Here is a 16,896-nt window from a genome sequence, read left to right as displayed (position 1 = left end):
CCAATGATTCTAGCGTTAGACCTTATCTTAAAGTTAAAATTTATGACTTATCTGTTTCTGGTTTGTTGGATTCAGGTTCTGAAATTTCTATAATAGGAGGCAGTGCGGTTGATTATTTTTCTGGTTTAGGTACTTTACATCCTTCAGATGATTTGCAGAGTATTGTTACGGCAAATGGTTCCAATTCAGATGTTGCCGGTTATATGTTTTTGCCCGTTACCGTTAACAATGTGACACGTATTGTTAAATTTTATGTGATACCCGAAGTATCATCTTCTTTAATATTTGGAATTAATTTTTGGAAAGTATTTAATATAGCGCCGGATGTATTAGCTTTGTTGGAGAAGGACTGTCTTGTTTCTTTTTGTGCTGCAAAGGATTTTGCTGTGTCTGCAGTTAATTGTTTACACCCGTTTGAGTCCTTGTCTGAAGAACAGAAGCATGAGGCCAATATGGTTTATAAAATGTTTGAAGATATTTCGTCGGAGAAGAAGGGTTTAGGTAGAACACATCTTATAACTCATAAGATTGATACAGGAGACGCTGCGCCCATCAAGCAAAGATATTATATGATGTCACAAGATAAGCTTGCCGAGTTGAATCGTCAATTAGATGAGATGCTAGCTATGGATGTGGTAGAAAGGAGTAACAGTCCGTGGAATAATCCAGTTACAATGGCTCCTAAATCTGATGGAACATTACGCTTTTGTTTAGACAGTAGAAAGTTGAACGCAGTTTCTAAGCATGATGCATATCCTCTTCCTTATATAACATATATTTTAGATAATTTACGCGATTCTCGTTATCTTTCGTCTATTGATTTAAAATCGAGTTTCTGGCAGATTCCTCTAGATTTAGCCTCAAAAGAAAAAACGGCTTTTACTGTCCCGAATCGTGGATTGTTTCAATTTAAAGTTATGTGTTTTGGTTTAACTTCTGCTCCTGCTACTCAGCAAAGATTAATGGATCGTTTGTTTGGTCCAGAATTTCATGGTAAACTTTTCATTTATTTAGATGATATTATTGTTATTAGTCGGACGTTTGAGGAACACATCAGTCTTTTAAAAAAGGTTTTTGATCGTTTAAAATCTGGTAATTTAACCATAAATTTAAAGAAGTGTTGTTTCTTTCGTAAGAAATTAAAGTATTTAGGTTATGTTGTTGACGAACAAGGTTTAAGAACTGATCCCGACAAGATTAAGTCAATTATAGATTTTCCAACTCCTACTTGTCGTAAAGATGTTAAGAGATTTCTGGGAACAGCTTCGTATTATAGACGGTTTATAAGAAATTTTAGCAATATTGCAGGTCTACTTAATGCTTTAACATCCACTCGTAAGGATGCATTACCTTTTTCTTGGTCACCTAAAGCTGAAGAGTCATTTAATGCGTTAAAAAATGCTTTAACAACTGCACCTGTTTTAGCTTGTCCTAATTTTTCTCAACCTTTTATCGTTCATACGGATGCTTCTGAATTTGGTATAGGTGGCATGTTAACTCAAAATATTGACGGCGAAGAACATCCAATTGCATATTGTAGTCGGTCTTTGAATAGTCAAGAACGAAATTACTCAGCTACTGAACGTGAAGCTTTGGCAGTCGTTCATGTTGTGGAACATTTTAGACCTTATTTGGAAGGCAGTAAACCTTTTAAAATTATTACGGATCACGCTAGTTTAAAATGGTTTTTAAATTTGAAGAATCCTACTGGTCGTTTGGAGCGTTGGGGATGTCGTTTATCTCCATATAATTTTTCAATTGAGCACCGTCGTGGTTCTGAAAATATTGTACCAGATGCTTTATCACGTTCTGTTCCTGTTTCTAGTGTTACTTCTGGTTCCACGAATGATTCTTGGTATAATAATATTTTTATTCGTTGTAAGGAGCGTCCCCAGACATGTCCAAATTTTCAAATTAATAATAATAAACTTTATCGTTACACTAAAGGTAAAACTTCTCTTAGTAGTGATTTTAATTGGAAGGAGGTAGTACCGAAAGAATTAAGAGAAGATGTCATTCGTTCTAACCATGATTCCACTTTAGCTGCTCATCCTGGCATAGAAAAAACTTATAAAAAAGTTAAACTTCGTTTTTATTGGCCTGGTATGTATCAGGACGTATCTGATTATGTGTCACGTTGTAGTATTTGTAAAGCTTATAAATATTCCAATCAAGCTACTCCGGGTTTGCTTGGAAGCCCTAAGGTTTGTTGTCGTCCTTTTCAGTGTATCAGCATGGATTTAGTTGGTCCACTGCCTATGTCTCGACAGCAAAATACTTTTCTGTTTGTTGTGGTCTGTTGTTTTACTAAATATTGTTTACTTTTTCCCTTGAGGCGAGCTTCGGGCAAAGTTATTGCACAACGGCTTGAAGATCATGTTTTCTTGGTTCATGGTATTCCCCAAACAGTTATTGCTGATAATGGTTCGCAGTTTGTAGGTAATGAATTACAATCGTTACTTAATAAATATAATATTCCGCAAATTCATTTAGGTCCTGTGTATTGTCCACAGTACAATACTGTTGAGCGTTATAACCGTACAGTTATGACTGCTGTTTCTTCTTTGGTGGGTTCTGATCATCGTACATGGGATGTCAATATAGCGAAAATTCAATTTTCGATTAATACTTCAGTGAACGATGTTACTTCGTTTACTCCATTTATGTTAGTTCACGGTCGTGAAGCTATCGTTGATGGTCAAGTTTATTCAGATTTTTCTGAACTAGACAGTTTGACGTTTGGTTCGCGTAACGATTATGTTGATAAGTTGTGTAGTTTGAAAGATGTTTTTGCTAATGTTAAAAATGAGTTGAAGAAAGCTCATGATAAAAACGTTAAATATTATAATAAGCGTCGTAGGGATATTAGTTTTAAGGTTGGTGATTTTGTTTGGAAGCGAACATACAAACAAAGTTCAGCTCCGAAATATTTTTCCGCTAAGCTAGCTCCTAAGTATGAACGATGTAAAGTTATTCGTAAATTATCTCCTTTAGTGTATGAGCTAGAAGATGATAAGGGAAAGTACCTTGGGAAGTGGCATATAAAAGATTTTAAGTGTGCTGATGTAGTTGAATAGTTGTTTCGTTTTTTTTATTATTTTAAGTAGTTGATCTATAGAATAGTCCGGGCCGCAGAGTTTAATATGGTGTGTAACATCTGCCCTGACGATTGGTTTCTTACGAATGGTTTGAATTGTCTTTAGGTTTCGTTAGTGTAAAATAGTCCGGGCCGCAGAGTTTAATATGGTGTGTAACATCTGCCCTGACGATTGGTTTCTTAAGAATGGTTTGAACTGTCTTTAGGTTTCGTTAGTGTAAAATAGTCCGGGCCGCTGAGCTTAATTTGGTGTGTAACATCTGCCCTGACGTTTGGCTTCTTTAGAATGGTTTGAATTGTCTTTAGGTTTCGTTAGTGTAAAATAGTCCGGGCCGCTGAGTTTATTCGGTGTGTAACATCTGCCCTGACGTTTTGTTTCTTTAGAATGGTTTGAATTGTCTTTAGGTTTCGTTGCTATAAAATTAATCCGGGCTGTAAAGATTATTTTAGTGTGTAAGATTTGCCCTGATGAATGGTTTCTTTGGTATAGTTTGAATTGTGTTTAGGTTTTGTTACTTTGAATATAGTGCAGTAAGTTTTTCTTTGTTTAATTAGGTTATTCTGAATTAAGTGATTATGGTTCACTAGCAGTGAGTTATGGAACCATCAGTAGAACTGTTAGATTTATAAGTAAATTGCTGTAGTGTAGAAGACTAGCATATTTTAATTTAGGTTGTAATTGCTGTAGTGTAATTTTTGCTTTTGAACTGTTTACATGTATAGACTTGTTCACAGTTTCAAAGTGATATTATTGGTGTTTTGCTTAAAACTGCAAACATGATTATTGTTTTCAGTTCTTATGCGTATTCTTGTACTTAGGCTAAGTTGAATTCACTTTGTTACGCAGTCCGTTAGCGAAGTTCGAATTTATACTTGTTTCAGTTGGTTGATGTTGAGGAATTATTAATTCCATGTTGATGTTCGTAGATGTTGTGGTTTTTTCTCTCTTTTTCCAGTTTACTCTGTGGTGATGATGCGGATGAGGGCATCCGACGAATTCCCTGCGTGAATTCTTTAACAGGGGAAGGGGGTACTGTAACCCTAAAAATTTTAATTTTTCAATAATTTATTTCTATTAAAATTATAGTATTTATTTTTATAAACATTTATCGGTTTTATAACAAAACTTCGATTTTTGAACCGTAACCGTCGTTGTCTTTATTATCTGTCAATTTCGTGGAACGGCAACACTGCGTTTTCTGCGTCGTCATTCTATCGTTGTGCAGGCGCCGGTCGCATACCGACACTTGTGTATTTTAAAACGATATAATCATTTTTATTCGTGAGTATATTCAGCGAATATTCTGGAATATTGGAATATCATATGTTGTTTCTACATTTCGTATATTGGTTTTGCATTCGTTTCAGATTATACACGAATTATATACTTACGTAAACGGAGGGTTACCTACGTCGTCAAGCTATTATATTATATATATTTAAGAGGTTTAGGCTACTAAACCGTAAGTAAAACAATTTATATTTGCATAATCGAGGCACATTAGTGGTTTTTAGAATGATATTTAATCATATTTTTCGTTAAATTCCAGTCGTCGTATAATACCGGCCACGTGCATTATTTGACAGGCGTTGCCGAATATTCATTTATTTAAACACTCCTGAGGTGAGTTCATGCATTAATTACCTTTGTTAATCAATATCCTACATGGCTCAGTAATTATTTCTATTAATTTCTTCATATTTTACTCAAAACCTGAACATAGACCTTGTCCATGTATTGGATGACCTAAGTCGAATCCTATAGTGATTTAAATCACTTAGAGGCACTATTTCGTAAAAATAAATATAGTTCTTGATTTTCCGTTTTGTGTTATTGCAAATTAAGCAATAATTTGTACATTTTTGACACTTTAAATATCCAATTCAATAGCTTCAATCTTGTGAGTTATTGTTGAATTTTAATAACTCTTTATTGCTTGTACCTGTGTCTAAGGCATTCTTAGGACCTTCTTAGTGCTTATGCAAGATAGGTAATAAGTTGTTTTGTTCACAGGGAGTGTTTTTTTTTTATATGTATTTATATACATATATACTTTTAAATAAAGTATATTCTGAAGTACTACGGTGTTGCTGGGCGGACTCAGCTGAGAATTGTTGCTGAGTTCGAGCATCTGCTTCGTCGGAGGAATTGCTGCATGTCCAGTGCTGCTGCTTCTGCTGCTGCCGCTATTTTGGTTGCACGGCTTTTATTGATGTATTCCATTCGTGGGTTTGAGCTTGCTTTATCCGTTCTTAATTTAAAGATGCCAACTCATTAATATTAGCTTTAAATTGTTGATGTCCATGACCAGATACCGTCAACGACCTCACCCCTGATGATTATTTTTTATGTAAATTAAAATCATTTTGTTTATCAGATTATTTTATAATTTTTTTTTTTCTCAATTAAATTTGCTTAACCAACAAAGTTTTTTTTTGTCCCCGCGACATCGTAGATAATCTCGAAACATGGTAAATATTCCGTATTAAATAACTGTACTAATGAAAGTAGCCATATTAATTTAAAATCTCACTTAAACCTGACACCATCACATGACAGAAAGAAAAGATACTTTAATTATATCTATATCTAAAAATAAACAATATTCAGTTAAATTTGAAATGTTGCGCGAACTGTTAGATCCAGTTTAAAATTTTACTTCGCAGATGTGACTCATTGTTGTTAAATAAAAGATGGGATTTTACTGTAGAAGTCGGAGGATGGATCGCATGTGAATGCGTTCTAAATATAAATTAGTTAAGATAATATAGTCTATGATAAAAATTATACTTCTTTAATCGTTGTTGGTATTGTGACTAGTAGTGGTCTGCAAACCCTTAGATTTTGGCCTCAAATCTCAGGTCAGTCACAAAACTAATATTAGCTGCTATTAATATTACGAAAAATTTCCAGCACCATTGTCTATCCGCGATGGTGACCATTATAAATAATAATAATAACAATAGATCCTTTATAACTAAATAATTGAACTTGACATTAAAAAATCTGTTGTATGTTTATTTTGTAGTTCATAAAAAAACTTAAAAATTGCTCCATCGGTGTGCCTTACGACATAAGCTTATTAGGATCTAAAAGGCATTAGGATCTAAGACTCTACTTAGGAAAGTAGAGTAATGTAATTTTAGGTTATTCTGACATATTTGCGATTGACAACCTTGGCTTCTAGAGGCATCTCTCGAAATCTAGACTATTTGCCTTCATTTTTTGCTCAATTTCTCAGATTTACTGCGTAGAAGATACCCTGTACGTTTCCACTTGTTTTGGTCGACGCGAAATAGTATATTGTTACTTTAGTTTTAAATCGTATATCTGTACTCCTGACATAGCTTTCTTGCATTTCGCCATTTTATCCTTATATCGTCTTATCAGCGCCCAGGTTTACGCAACCATACTCGATGCAAGAGAGAATGCAAGCATAAAGTCTTTTTGTTTATATTCATACCTAGCACAATGCTTTTCATTATTGTTAAGTACCGTTAAATTTTGTTGCTGCAGACTTTAATCCAATATAAACCAATAAGATTTATCATATTATTCTTTATAGCACGATACAAAAGTAGAACGTGTTCATTGCAAACGCTAGTGCAAATAAACTTAATGTTTCATAAGTAAAAAGAGGCTGTACAGTGAGAACTTGTTGCTTTGTATGCGTTTATCTCAAGAGATATTATGTTTAGGTCACTGGGTCAATCACTGCGATGGAGCTAAGTTTGAAGTGATAATGGTATGTTATGAACATTTTGAAGTTTCAACTATTTAAATTAACATCGTAATATGTTGGGGGTCCTTTGTATACGAAGTGATACTTTACGAACATTTAGCAGAGCCTTTGATATACAATAAACCTATATATATTGAAGCAAAATACCACTCAGTGATTAATCATGAAATCTCAGAAACTAAAACACCTACCAAGTTGAATTATGACAGGAAAATTTCTTTTAGGGTGAAGATATCCGCTAAGAATGGATTTTGTGACATTCAACCCCAAAGGGAGTAAAACGGAGTATGGGAGTTGGTGTTTTATAAATTTCGTGGGTAAAGCCGCAGGGTAAATTACAAATCAAAATATATTGGTTTTTAAAATTACAACTATAAATGGAAATTTTACATGATTCGGTATTAATTCGACCATAAATATTATTAAAAGTTTGTAAACTTGTAAAGTTTGTTATGGGAATCGTTTCGGAGTTTCGAATAATTATTTTTACTCTGACCCCCGCTTAATATCCTAACACGTCAACCGACGAACTGGGTGATTAGGTGTCGTTGGGTTAGTTTCATCATATCGTATCAGCTTTTATGAATAAATTAGTGGCTCATACTCTTTAAGTTCAAGCTTAAAAGTATCAAATATCCTCATATTCCGTTCTGTAGTTTGACCTTGAAATAGTAATATACAAAGAGATATGAGTTACTTTCGCATAAAAATAGTATATATTAAACATTTAGATGGAAATCTGCCTATAATCTACTAAATGGAACCGGTTAGAAAATATTGTTTTGTTAAAACAAAACAATTTCTTTACGATTTTTAAAGTCCACACCCTATTCTTATTGTGAATTTGAGATAAATATATTTTTTATAAGGTAATAAAATGCCGACAACAGATGGTAATTTTTTAAATTCCTTCCAATGTACATATATTTATATTTTTACATCTAATAATAGTAATTTTCTATACTATTAATGCGCAATAAATTATTGAGTCCAAGAGTTATGTCTAGGATGCTATCAACCAATTAAATAAAACTTATTTTTACATTAATCACCAACATCAAATAACATTAAACTTTCTACTTGGGTGTAGGTTTCACAAATTAGATTATAATCGCTTTCCAAACAAGATCGAATGTAAGCATACAATAAACTTCATTCTTCTTTTAAAAACTTCCCCTAACAAAATGTTTTACTTTCCCCTGTTTAACTATATCGTATTTTATTTAACGAGATCAAGTTTGTTGAAGAATGTTTATTGTCCAATTCAGAAGTTGGTCCGTGAATTATAATTCATAAGAATCGTATGAATAGCAATTAATTGATTTAAACTTTTTTATTGAGTGAATTATTTTTATATTCATACTTTGTGTACTCTGCATGAGTCGACGGCCTTATTATTATTTTTTTTTTTATAGTATAGGTTGGCGGAGGAGCATATGGGCCACCTGATGGTGAGTGGTCACCATCACCCTTAGACAATGACGCTGTAAGAAATATTAACTATTCCTTACATCGTCAATGTGAACTAAGATGTTATGTAGTTACACTGGCTCACTCACCCTTCAAACCGGAACACAACAATACTGAGTACTGTTACTTGGCGGTAGAATAACTGATGAGTGGATGGTACCTACACAGATGGGCTTGCACAAAGCCCTACCACCAAATAAATTATTTGTCATTCCTTATTGTCTTATGAGGCTATTAGAACAATATCCTGAATTTATCGGTTCAAATCCGACTCGGGCTTCTGAAAAAACACAATAACTAGTATTGTGTTTTTTCATCACTTGCTATTGCTATTGCCAGTCCATAATATAACGTATATTATGGACAAGGAAATGGTCCATTTGAGAGTGAGTAGTCATCCTCGTCCATGAACGGCTCAAATAAATATCCTACCCTTTCTTACATTGCTGTCAACTTTTGGAACTAAGATATCTTCGTGTCTGTTACACTGACTCACTCACCTTTCAAACTCAACATAATTAGTATAGCTGTTTGGCAGTAGAGTATATGATGTATATAAATACTTTCTTTGAATTAATTAGGCTCACAATATTTGTTTCATGTGTTTTAAATATAATTTCAAAAAAAAGTTAGTAAGTGGTACTATTCTGAGATTTCACTAAAAGACGAATACCTTTTTAGTTTGATATAGTTCTTAATGCAATATTTCGATTAAGGTTAAGCAATAAAAAAGGTATTATGTACAGATACAGTTTCAAATTAAAAGTAATATTGTCTATCGTGGTAATCGTACGTGCTTCGGTTATTAAACCATAACGCAGCACATCCCTTTATTACGTAACCGCTGCACGATCTCTATTCATGTAACACGATAACTCTCTATATACGAGTATACTATTAAACTGTAACAAGACTGATCGGGAAATAAAAACAAAATCTATTGATAACTTTGACGAATCAGATAAACTAACGCACACATTCAATTCACATTCACACAAATACGACATACTATACGTATACATAGATGTAAATGTGTGCGTTAAACTCTTTTTATACATTTAAATGTGTGCGAAAACATAGATACAACATCAAGTCTCTCATGTTCAGAATCGTCGTGATCCCTTTGTGACCGTTGGTGAGAATATTTCGTCAGAAATACCCAGCCTAGTAACTAGCCTCGACGCTAATTAGAATAAAATAATACACACGTACATATATATTTACATTTATACTACACGTCAATTAAGCACAAAAATTTATTTAAATCATATTATATTAAATAAAAATGATTTAGAAGGTTTAGAGCTAATTCCACGATGCTTTGATACTCGTTGGCGGATACAGGTCTGATAAATTTAATAGGAATTAGAGACATGCAGGTTTTCTCACGATGCTTGCCTTCGCCGACGATCACGAAAGTTATTGTAAGCAGAAAATTCAGTTGTGCTTGCCTGGGTTTGGAACTGCAATCATCACTTAAGATGCACGCGTTCTAACCACTGAACCATTACGGTTCAAAATACGAACAATTGTATTATATAAATATATACTTAAATTTTTACAATAACTTTATCCATATCCAGTTGTTCATGGTCTTTGTAAATATTATCATAAATTTTATAGCCAGAAATAATTGAAGTTATTGAAAGGATTTAAAAAGAAATAATGAATAAAGTTGCGGGGATAGCTTTGCTATAGAGATGAAATGTAGATCGTTCTAATTAAAATTTATAGCGAATATTTTCCACTGTCTACTCGATACAAAGAATTGGAGTTCCCTTTATAAAGTTTTGTTTTTAATGATTTATTTTCAATGCACTGCTTTGAACAAGTTTAAGCGTCACAGGTTTCAGTTGAATTAATATTTTATGAGATTTAAAGATATCTTTGTTTTCGATTTCTCAACAGAAATCTATACCCTTGTCAAATCGAACGAGACCGCCTTTGTGAAAAAACGTTAAATAAATTTGAAATAGAAAGGGTCACAGAACGAAAACTTTAGTTTATATTTTATTCTTGACATTATTTTTTATCTGTGGCTATGTATTGAGCTGAATAAAATATTACAATGGGAACGCTTAAGGCGATTCCGAAAGAATTAATTTCGTATCTCACTCGTGAAATGTTGACAGCAGACTGACAGCGTGACGTCACTCGTGATACGTACATCTTATATACGTATCAGACATAATAGTCTGACATTTCATGTGCAGTGAATTCCTTCAGATACGTCATAGATATGATTAACTTAATACCTTTTTTCGTTCTTGTTAAATTATGTGAATTAATTATTCACCCATGTCTCTACAATGTGAATGAGTTTTTAGACCATTGGATTAAACTAAAGGGCAATAAGTAATAACTTATATGCCGAAACTGTTCGTTTTATATTTGTATGTGTATTTTTATCTCAATTTATTTTTTACTACCGTAGATTTAAAGGTTATGTAACTTAAATAATAATCAATAAATATCTAAAATAAATATTATTATTAATACGAGGTATGTACGAAGGACCTTAAACAATCTACTTTTAGAACCTATTTGAGATTTGTTTTGTATTACTATGAATACTATGTGTATCCATTTTAAATACTCGCTCTACCAAATCATGTGGGATCGTTTTACAATGGAAAGAACTGTTCTCCGCAGTATCAACAGTATTTTCGGGTTCCGCGTATTTTCTGGTTCAAAAGTTAAAGGAATAAACTTTACTTTATATTTTATTGTACGCATAATAGAAGCGTATAATTTTGGCAACCTTACCGCTACATAGCGGTCTCTTCCAGGCAACCGACGCTGTTGGTTAAGTTACCAAATTAACTTGTTAAAATACATTGCAGGACGGCAGAATGGTAAATCGTGGCTTGACCGCAATGGAAACGCTATTGCTGGGATGAGCGAATTTAAACAGCTTGTAGCTTACCGAGTTTCCCTATTGAGATTCAATAAAAAACTGCCGGTTCTATAGATACTCTATAACAAACAAAAAATGTTATCTATTTTTTTGAACATATGTGAGCTCGCGAGGTCATTGTGTTACTTTTTTTTTAATATGGTTGATGAGTAAATGTTCGAACACCAATGATAGTGGAAGTATTCATAAAAGTACCTGGAAACACCTGAAGATATCAAGGAAAATGTTATGTGGAAAAGGACAATAGGAAATGTTGAATTTTTGCATTTTAATAAGCTAAAAACTCTAAAGAAGCGCTGTACTTATACAAATCTGCCTGAATTATGGTTCCCATTAGAACATAAATGTACATAAATTATTAAACTTAGTAGTTATATTTTCAGTTCGGTATTACAACAAAATCATCTCGTTAAGTAGTTTAGACCAGCTATACTCGCGTCTTGATTTCTGCGAGTTTGATTATAACAAAAATGTTATTGTTGTAGCCTAAGTAACTCCCTATCTCCTATCTGCCACTGAAATTCCCGTCAAATTCCAATCGTTCCAGAGAACAGCCGAAACAAACAGACAGACAGATAGATAGACGAAAAATCTTCATATACGAATGACCTTGAAAAATCTAATTTTAAACATAGAACCCTTAAACGACAGATATTTCGTTTGTATTACACATATTAAAAATATCAATAACAATAAATTATACTTAATGTACAGTTAAACTCAATTTTGCAAAGCCAAGTTGTACCCAAACGCTGAATTGGTATCTGACGAGAACAAAGACACACACGACCTATGCAAATATTTGAACATTATATAATCTGAGATATTAACGAAGGTATTAATGACTACGACATAAAATTGGTCATAAACTTAAGTATTTATGACATCAATAACTTTATCGGTTTTAAGTAAAGTGACACAAGGTTTAAAAAGATAATTTCATGAAAAGGTAATAAATGCCCTTGGCACAAGGCTCATGGGTCACATTACATTGTCGCTTATCATCGTATCGAGTGCTAAGATGACCCAGTGGTTAGAATGCGTGCATCTTAACCGATGATTGTAGGTTCAAACCCAGGCAAGGACTAATTAATTTTCATGTGCTTAGTATTTATTTATAAATCATCTCGACCTCGGCGGTGAAGGAAAACATCGTCAGGAAAAATGCATGTGTCTATTTTCAACAAAATTTTGATGTAACTCCACCAACATACCGGCGCAGCGTTGTAGAATATACTCCTAGCCTCTAAGGCCTCTTCTCCCTTTGAGAAGAAGTCCTCAACGGGAGAAGAGGCCTTAGACTGGCAGTGGAAAATATACTGATAGCTATTATTATTATAGATTGAGACAAGTTATGACGTTTCATTGTATGTAAAACTAGCAACACTAAACAGATAGAATCAAACCTCATTTGTAAAGATTAATATTGAGCCGGTTAAGCCGTAGATATGTAAATTATATCTTAATCGTTGAACAATGACGGATTTACGATTCCATTTAATTACAGACAGCCTTAAGTACATACAGTACGTTTAAGTTTGTTTAATTTCGTATGTATTTTTGTCATATTTAAGACTTTATTACAGTAACAGATAAATTAAAACTGTTCCCCTGGGTCCAAAAAGACAAGAGTATGAAAATAAATAAATTGAAAGAAGATGAAAATAAAATAGTATGTTTTACTTATAGTGTTTTCTTGTAGTTACTCTGTTTAAATTAGGTTTACATTTTTGGAATTTCTATTAGTTATTCCAAAGTTGGTGGCGCATTGATTATTAGGAATGATTACAGTATCGATGCCTACGGCCAGTGGTGATAACTTACATCGGTTGGCCTATTTACTTGAATGGTGCTACTTAAATGTCATAAAAAAACCTGCAGTTTAAGAAGTTTAAAATAAATGTATTAGATATGTTAACTTTACTATTTTAGTTATATTATAATTAAAAAAAAAAACATACAAATAGATTATTAATGTATGTTTAGAAACACAACATTAGAAAATTAAAACACATTAAGAATATTTTCTCGCAGACAATGTCTTAGAGTGAGCTTGAGGGAAGCCTTGTCGATTTGTCTGCGAAGTTCCAAGTGACAGCGCGAACAGTAAAACAATTAAAAAGAAATCCAGATCTATGTAAGAACTGGAAGTAGAAGCGAATTTTTCAATGTAGGCTATGTTATCGTGGACGTTAAACATCGTTTGTGTCTACCTAAAAAATAAATAAAAAATACTAATTTTAAGATCGGATAGTTGGTGCCAAATAAACCTTTGCTTTATGCAACTGCACTGTACTAAATAATTTAATTAATACGGGAAATCGCTTAAGTATTACATGGATAAGACTTGGTATTACATGGATATCACAACTTTTTACCGTAGAACAACTGAGTTGCGAGACTTGATTTTTTTGACAAGTATTGTTTTGATGGGATTGTAATTTACATTTTTAATATTCATAACTTCTATTTGATTTAATTTGCTTAAAAATGTGATTATGCATTGAAATAAATAAAATAAAAATTCTTTAATGTTTTCAAATTCGTCATTTAAAGCTTTTTGTTTGAAATACCGTTTTCTCTTTGTCAGCGAGAACAATATAAGATTTAATCTTTGTCATTTGTTGGATTACTTGGGTTTCTAAGCAGTGGGGATAGACCTTAAATAAGAAAATAGACTAAGGATGAGGGCTAGAAAAGGGTCGATCTATGAATTGAATAGGCTCTCACTAATTTTCCATTGTGCTTTTTGAAGTTATGTAGAGTTTCAACATTTATAACTAATAGCTGGATTATTTTTATTGAAATCAGTTATGGTATCGCTTTAAAATTGAAGTGTTTTGGTTGTACAGAAATGTGTTTTCTATATATGGTAAGATGAAAATGGTATGGTATTAGAAAGTAATCTTAAACTTGGTATACTGGAGATCATTAAGTATGTAGAGAAAAGCTTTGTACAGGGTGAAATAGTAATCAGTTGATTGGGAGACGCATGAAGATGTGTGGTTATGTGCAAGACAATTTGGGTAGATTCCAGACGGATTTGTAAAAGTTGTAAATACGCTAGAGCCGAGTTTATCCAGTGGTTCAAACCCAGGTAAATAACGCTGAATATTAATGTGCTTAATTTGTGCATATAATTCATCTCGTGCTCGGCGGCAAAGAAAAACCTCGTGAGGAACCTTGCATGTGTCTAATTTCATTAAAAATTAGCCCCATGTGTATTCCACCAACCCGCATTGGAACAGCGTCGTGATATATATTCCAACCCTTTACCTCAAAGATTGAGGAGGCCTTAATCCAGCAGTTGGAAATTTACAGTCTGTTGTTGTTATTTTTGTTGTTCATATATAACGTTTAAATAATGGTGGAACCATTCCAGCAGGAATAGCGTGGTGGAATATGCTCCAAAAACCTTTTCCGCAAAGAAAGGAGGTCTTAGCCCAGGAGTGAGAAATTTAATGGCTGTTGTTGTTGTTGTTTCTAAGTATCAAATATTCGATCGCCAAACATCATTATTTTAAATTGCTACTTCCAATTTCAAAGATAAGTTAAACCAACTAAAGCGTTGAGTTAAAGCTTCATCTACACAAGAGGAGAAAGCTCGAAGCTTATTCAACTACGCTGCTACAATGCGAGTAGAGAGCATTTTCTATTCGACATATGCTGATTCTCATTTATAGCCGTAGATGGATTAAAAACAGAAAAAGCTCATGAAATTGCATTGGTGCTGACTCGGATTGGAAATCGCAACTTTTTTTTTATTATGTATCCTAACTATTGCGCCATCTCTTTAGCATGAGTGAGATGGAAAAATAAGTGAAAAAGGTTTCATAGTTCAGCATCCACTTGACTTTTTTCAATGCAAATACAACATAGACCTTTTCACTCACCCGGACATAATATAATAAAAATCGTCGGTAAAATGTGAGGTTGTAAATATATATGTTTTAATATGTGTTATTTCCGTGAATGTCTATATCTCGTATATAATATCATTATTTGAATAGATTCATAAAGATATGTGATATAATAATAAATATAATTTAGTTGGTGGTATGGCTTTGTGCAACCCCGTCTGGGTAGGTACCACCGACTCATCAGTTATTCTACCTCCAAACAACAGTACTCAGTATTTTTGTGTTCCGGTTTGAAGGGTGAATGAGCCAGTGTAACAGGCACAAGGGACAGAATATCTTAGTTCCTAAGGTTAGTGGCGGATTGACGATTTAAGGAATAGTTAATATTTCCTGCAACGGCATTGTCTATGGGTACTGGTGAGCACTAACCATCATCTGGCCCATATGCTCGTCCGTCAACCTATACTATAAAAAATAAATTTTAACCCTTAAAAGTCCACGCACAAAAAATAATTATCACGTGTGGAAAATGACAATTATTAAACACAAAATTCAATAATTTTTTCGCATTAAAGGCACAGCTTTATTTATTATTATTATTTTTATAATGATGTGATAATTAAAATAAGCACAAATCAAAACGGTATATTAAATAATATCTTAATTTGACACATTACATTTTTAAAAATGACTTTATATATTAAACGATATTTAATTACACATGGGATACATAAATACTACTCAATTTTAAAAACTATAACAACTGACAAATATCATTATCATTATAAAATATATATTTTTTTAGTAATAACTTTTTTTTTTAATAATAATCATGGTATTATGAACGTGGTTTTCGTGTAATAAATCCATTTTATGCATTTTGATACATAAATAGCGACAGGATTGTCAATCAATACTAATATAATATAAAGGATAAGCTTGACATACATATATCGAATGCATTGCTTGCGGTATAAAATATATTATAATAATATGGATAATTCATTTCTTTTTAATTTTGAGTGATCAGTCCGATAGTAAATTTCCAATTTAAGAGGCAGAAATTATTTACACTCATTTAAAAATAAAAAATAGTCGTTTACTTATAATTTTAAAAATAATTATAAATGTGACGTCAAATCTGATCATCATTTTAAATGTAGTAGATTAATACTATAGTTTAACATCAATCTCAGTCGAGCAACAATTATGTTTATAATTTAAAAAAAAAAATTATTTGTCAAAATTTTTTATGATAAATTATTCATATATATGTACGTATATATATTTAATGCTCATATATAATAACTTACCAACTTGTAGAATTATTCCTTTTCAGTATCATATTTTAATTAAAAAACTTAACACTCGAAAATTCATAAGTCTCGAATAAATAACACGAGAAACTTAAATTAAGTCAGAACTTAGATAAAACTTAGAAACCGTAACTTATATTTCATCGTATTGCAACTAAATAGGTTACGACGGAGCATCAACTACGCGCGGAAACTCCGACGTCCGCGAGATAACTGCTACGGCTACGGCGTAGCGCTACGACGCAACAGGCGACACTGTTGTACTTTACTCGGCGATAGTTGAAGCAACTGTTGAGCAAATAGATTTAAATATTTAAATTAATATTATTTATGATGCTGTTTTTCATATTTGTATTGGTTAAATAGATTATTATAATATTACCTCGTTTCAATCGACAAAGTGGTCTTCGTCCTAAAAAAGAAAAAAAATCAATAAATTGATAAATATTATTACTTAATGCTTTAGAATCTCAAAAAGAGATTTTTCTATTTC

General features: G+C 32.6%; 1 protein-coding gene across 2 annotated transcripts in view; it reads right to left on the bottom strand.

Moving 5' to 3' along the window:
• The window catches only part of LOC124532495 (muscarinic acetylcholine receptor M2), a 61,148-nt gene extending 44,561 nt beyond the window's left edge, over window positions 1-16,587 (bottom strand). For both annotated transcript variants that reach the window (XM_047107404.1, XM_047107405.1), the window contains exon 1: window positions 16,401-16,587. The gene's annotated coding sequence lies outside the window, so the exon portion shown is untranslated. The remainder of the gene's footprint in view (window positions 1-16,400) is intronic.
• Between the last annotated feature and the right edge of the window lie 309 nt (window positions 16,588-16,896).

The sequence above is a fragment of the Vanessa cardui genome, chromosome 9 (assembly GCF_905220365.1).
Source record: "Vanessa cardui chromosome 9, ilVanCard2.1, whole genome shotgun sequence".
Lineage (NCBI taxonomy): Eukaryota > Metazoa > Arthropoda > Insecta > Lepidoptera > Nymphalidae > Vanessa > Vanessa cardui.
This window is presented reverse-complemented; position numbering and strand designations above follow the sequence as displayed.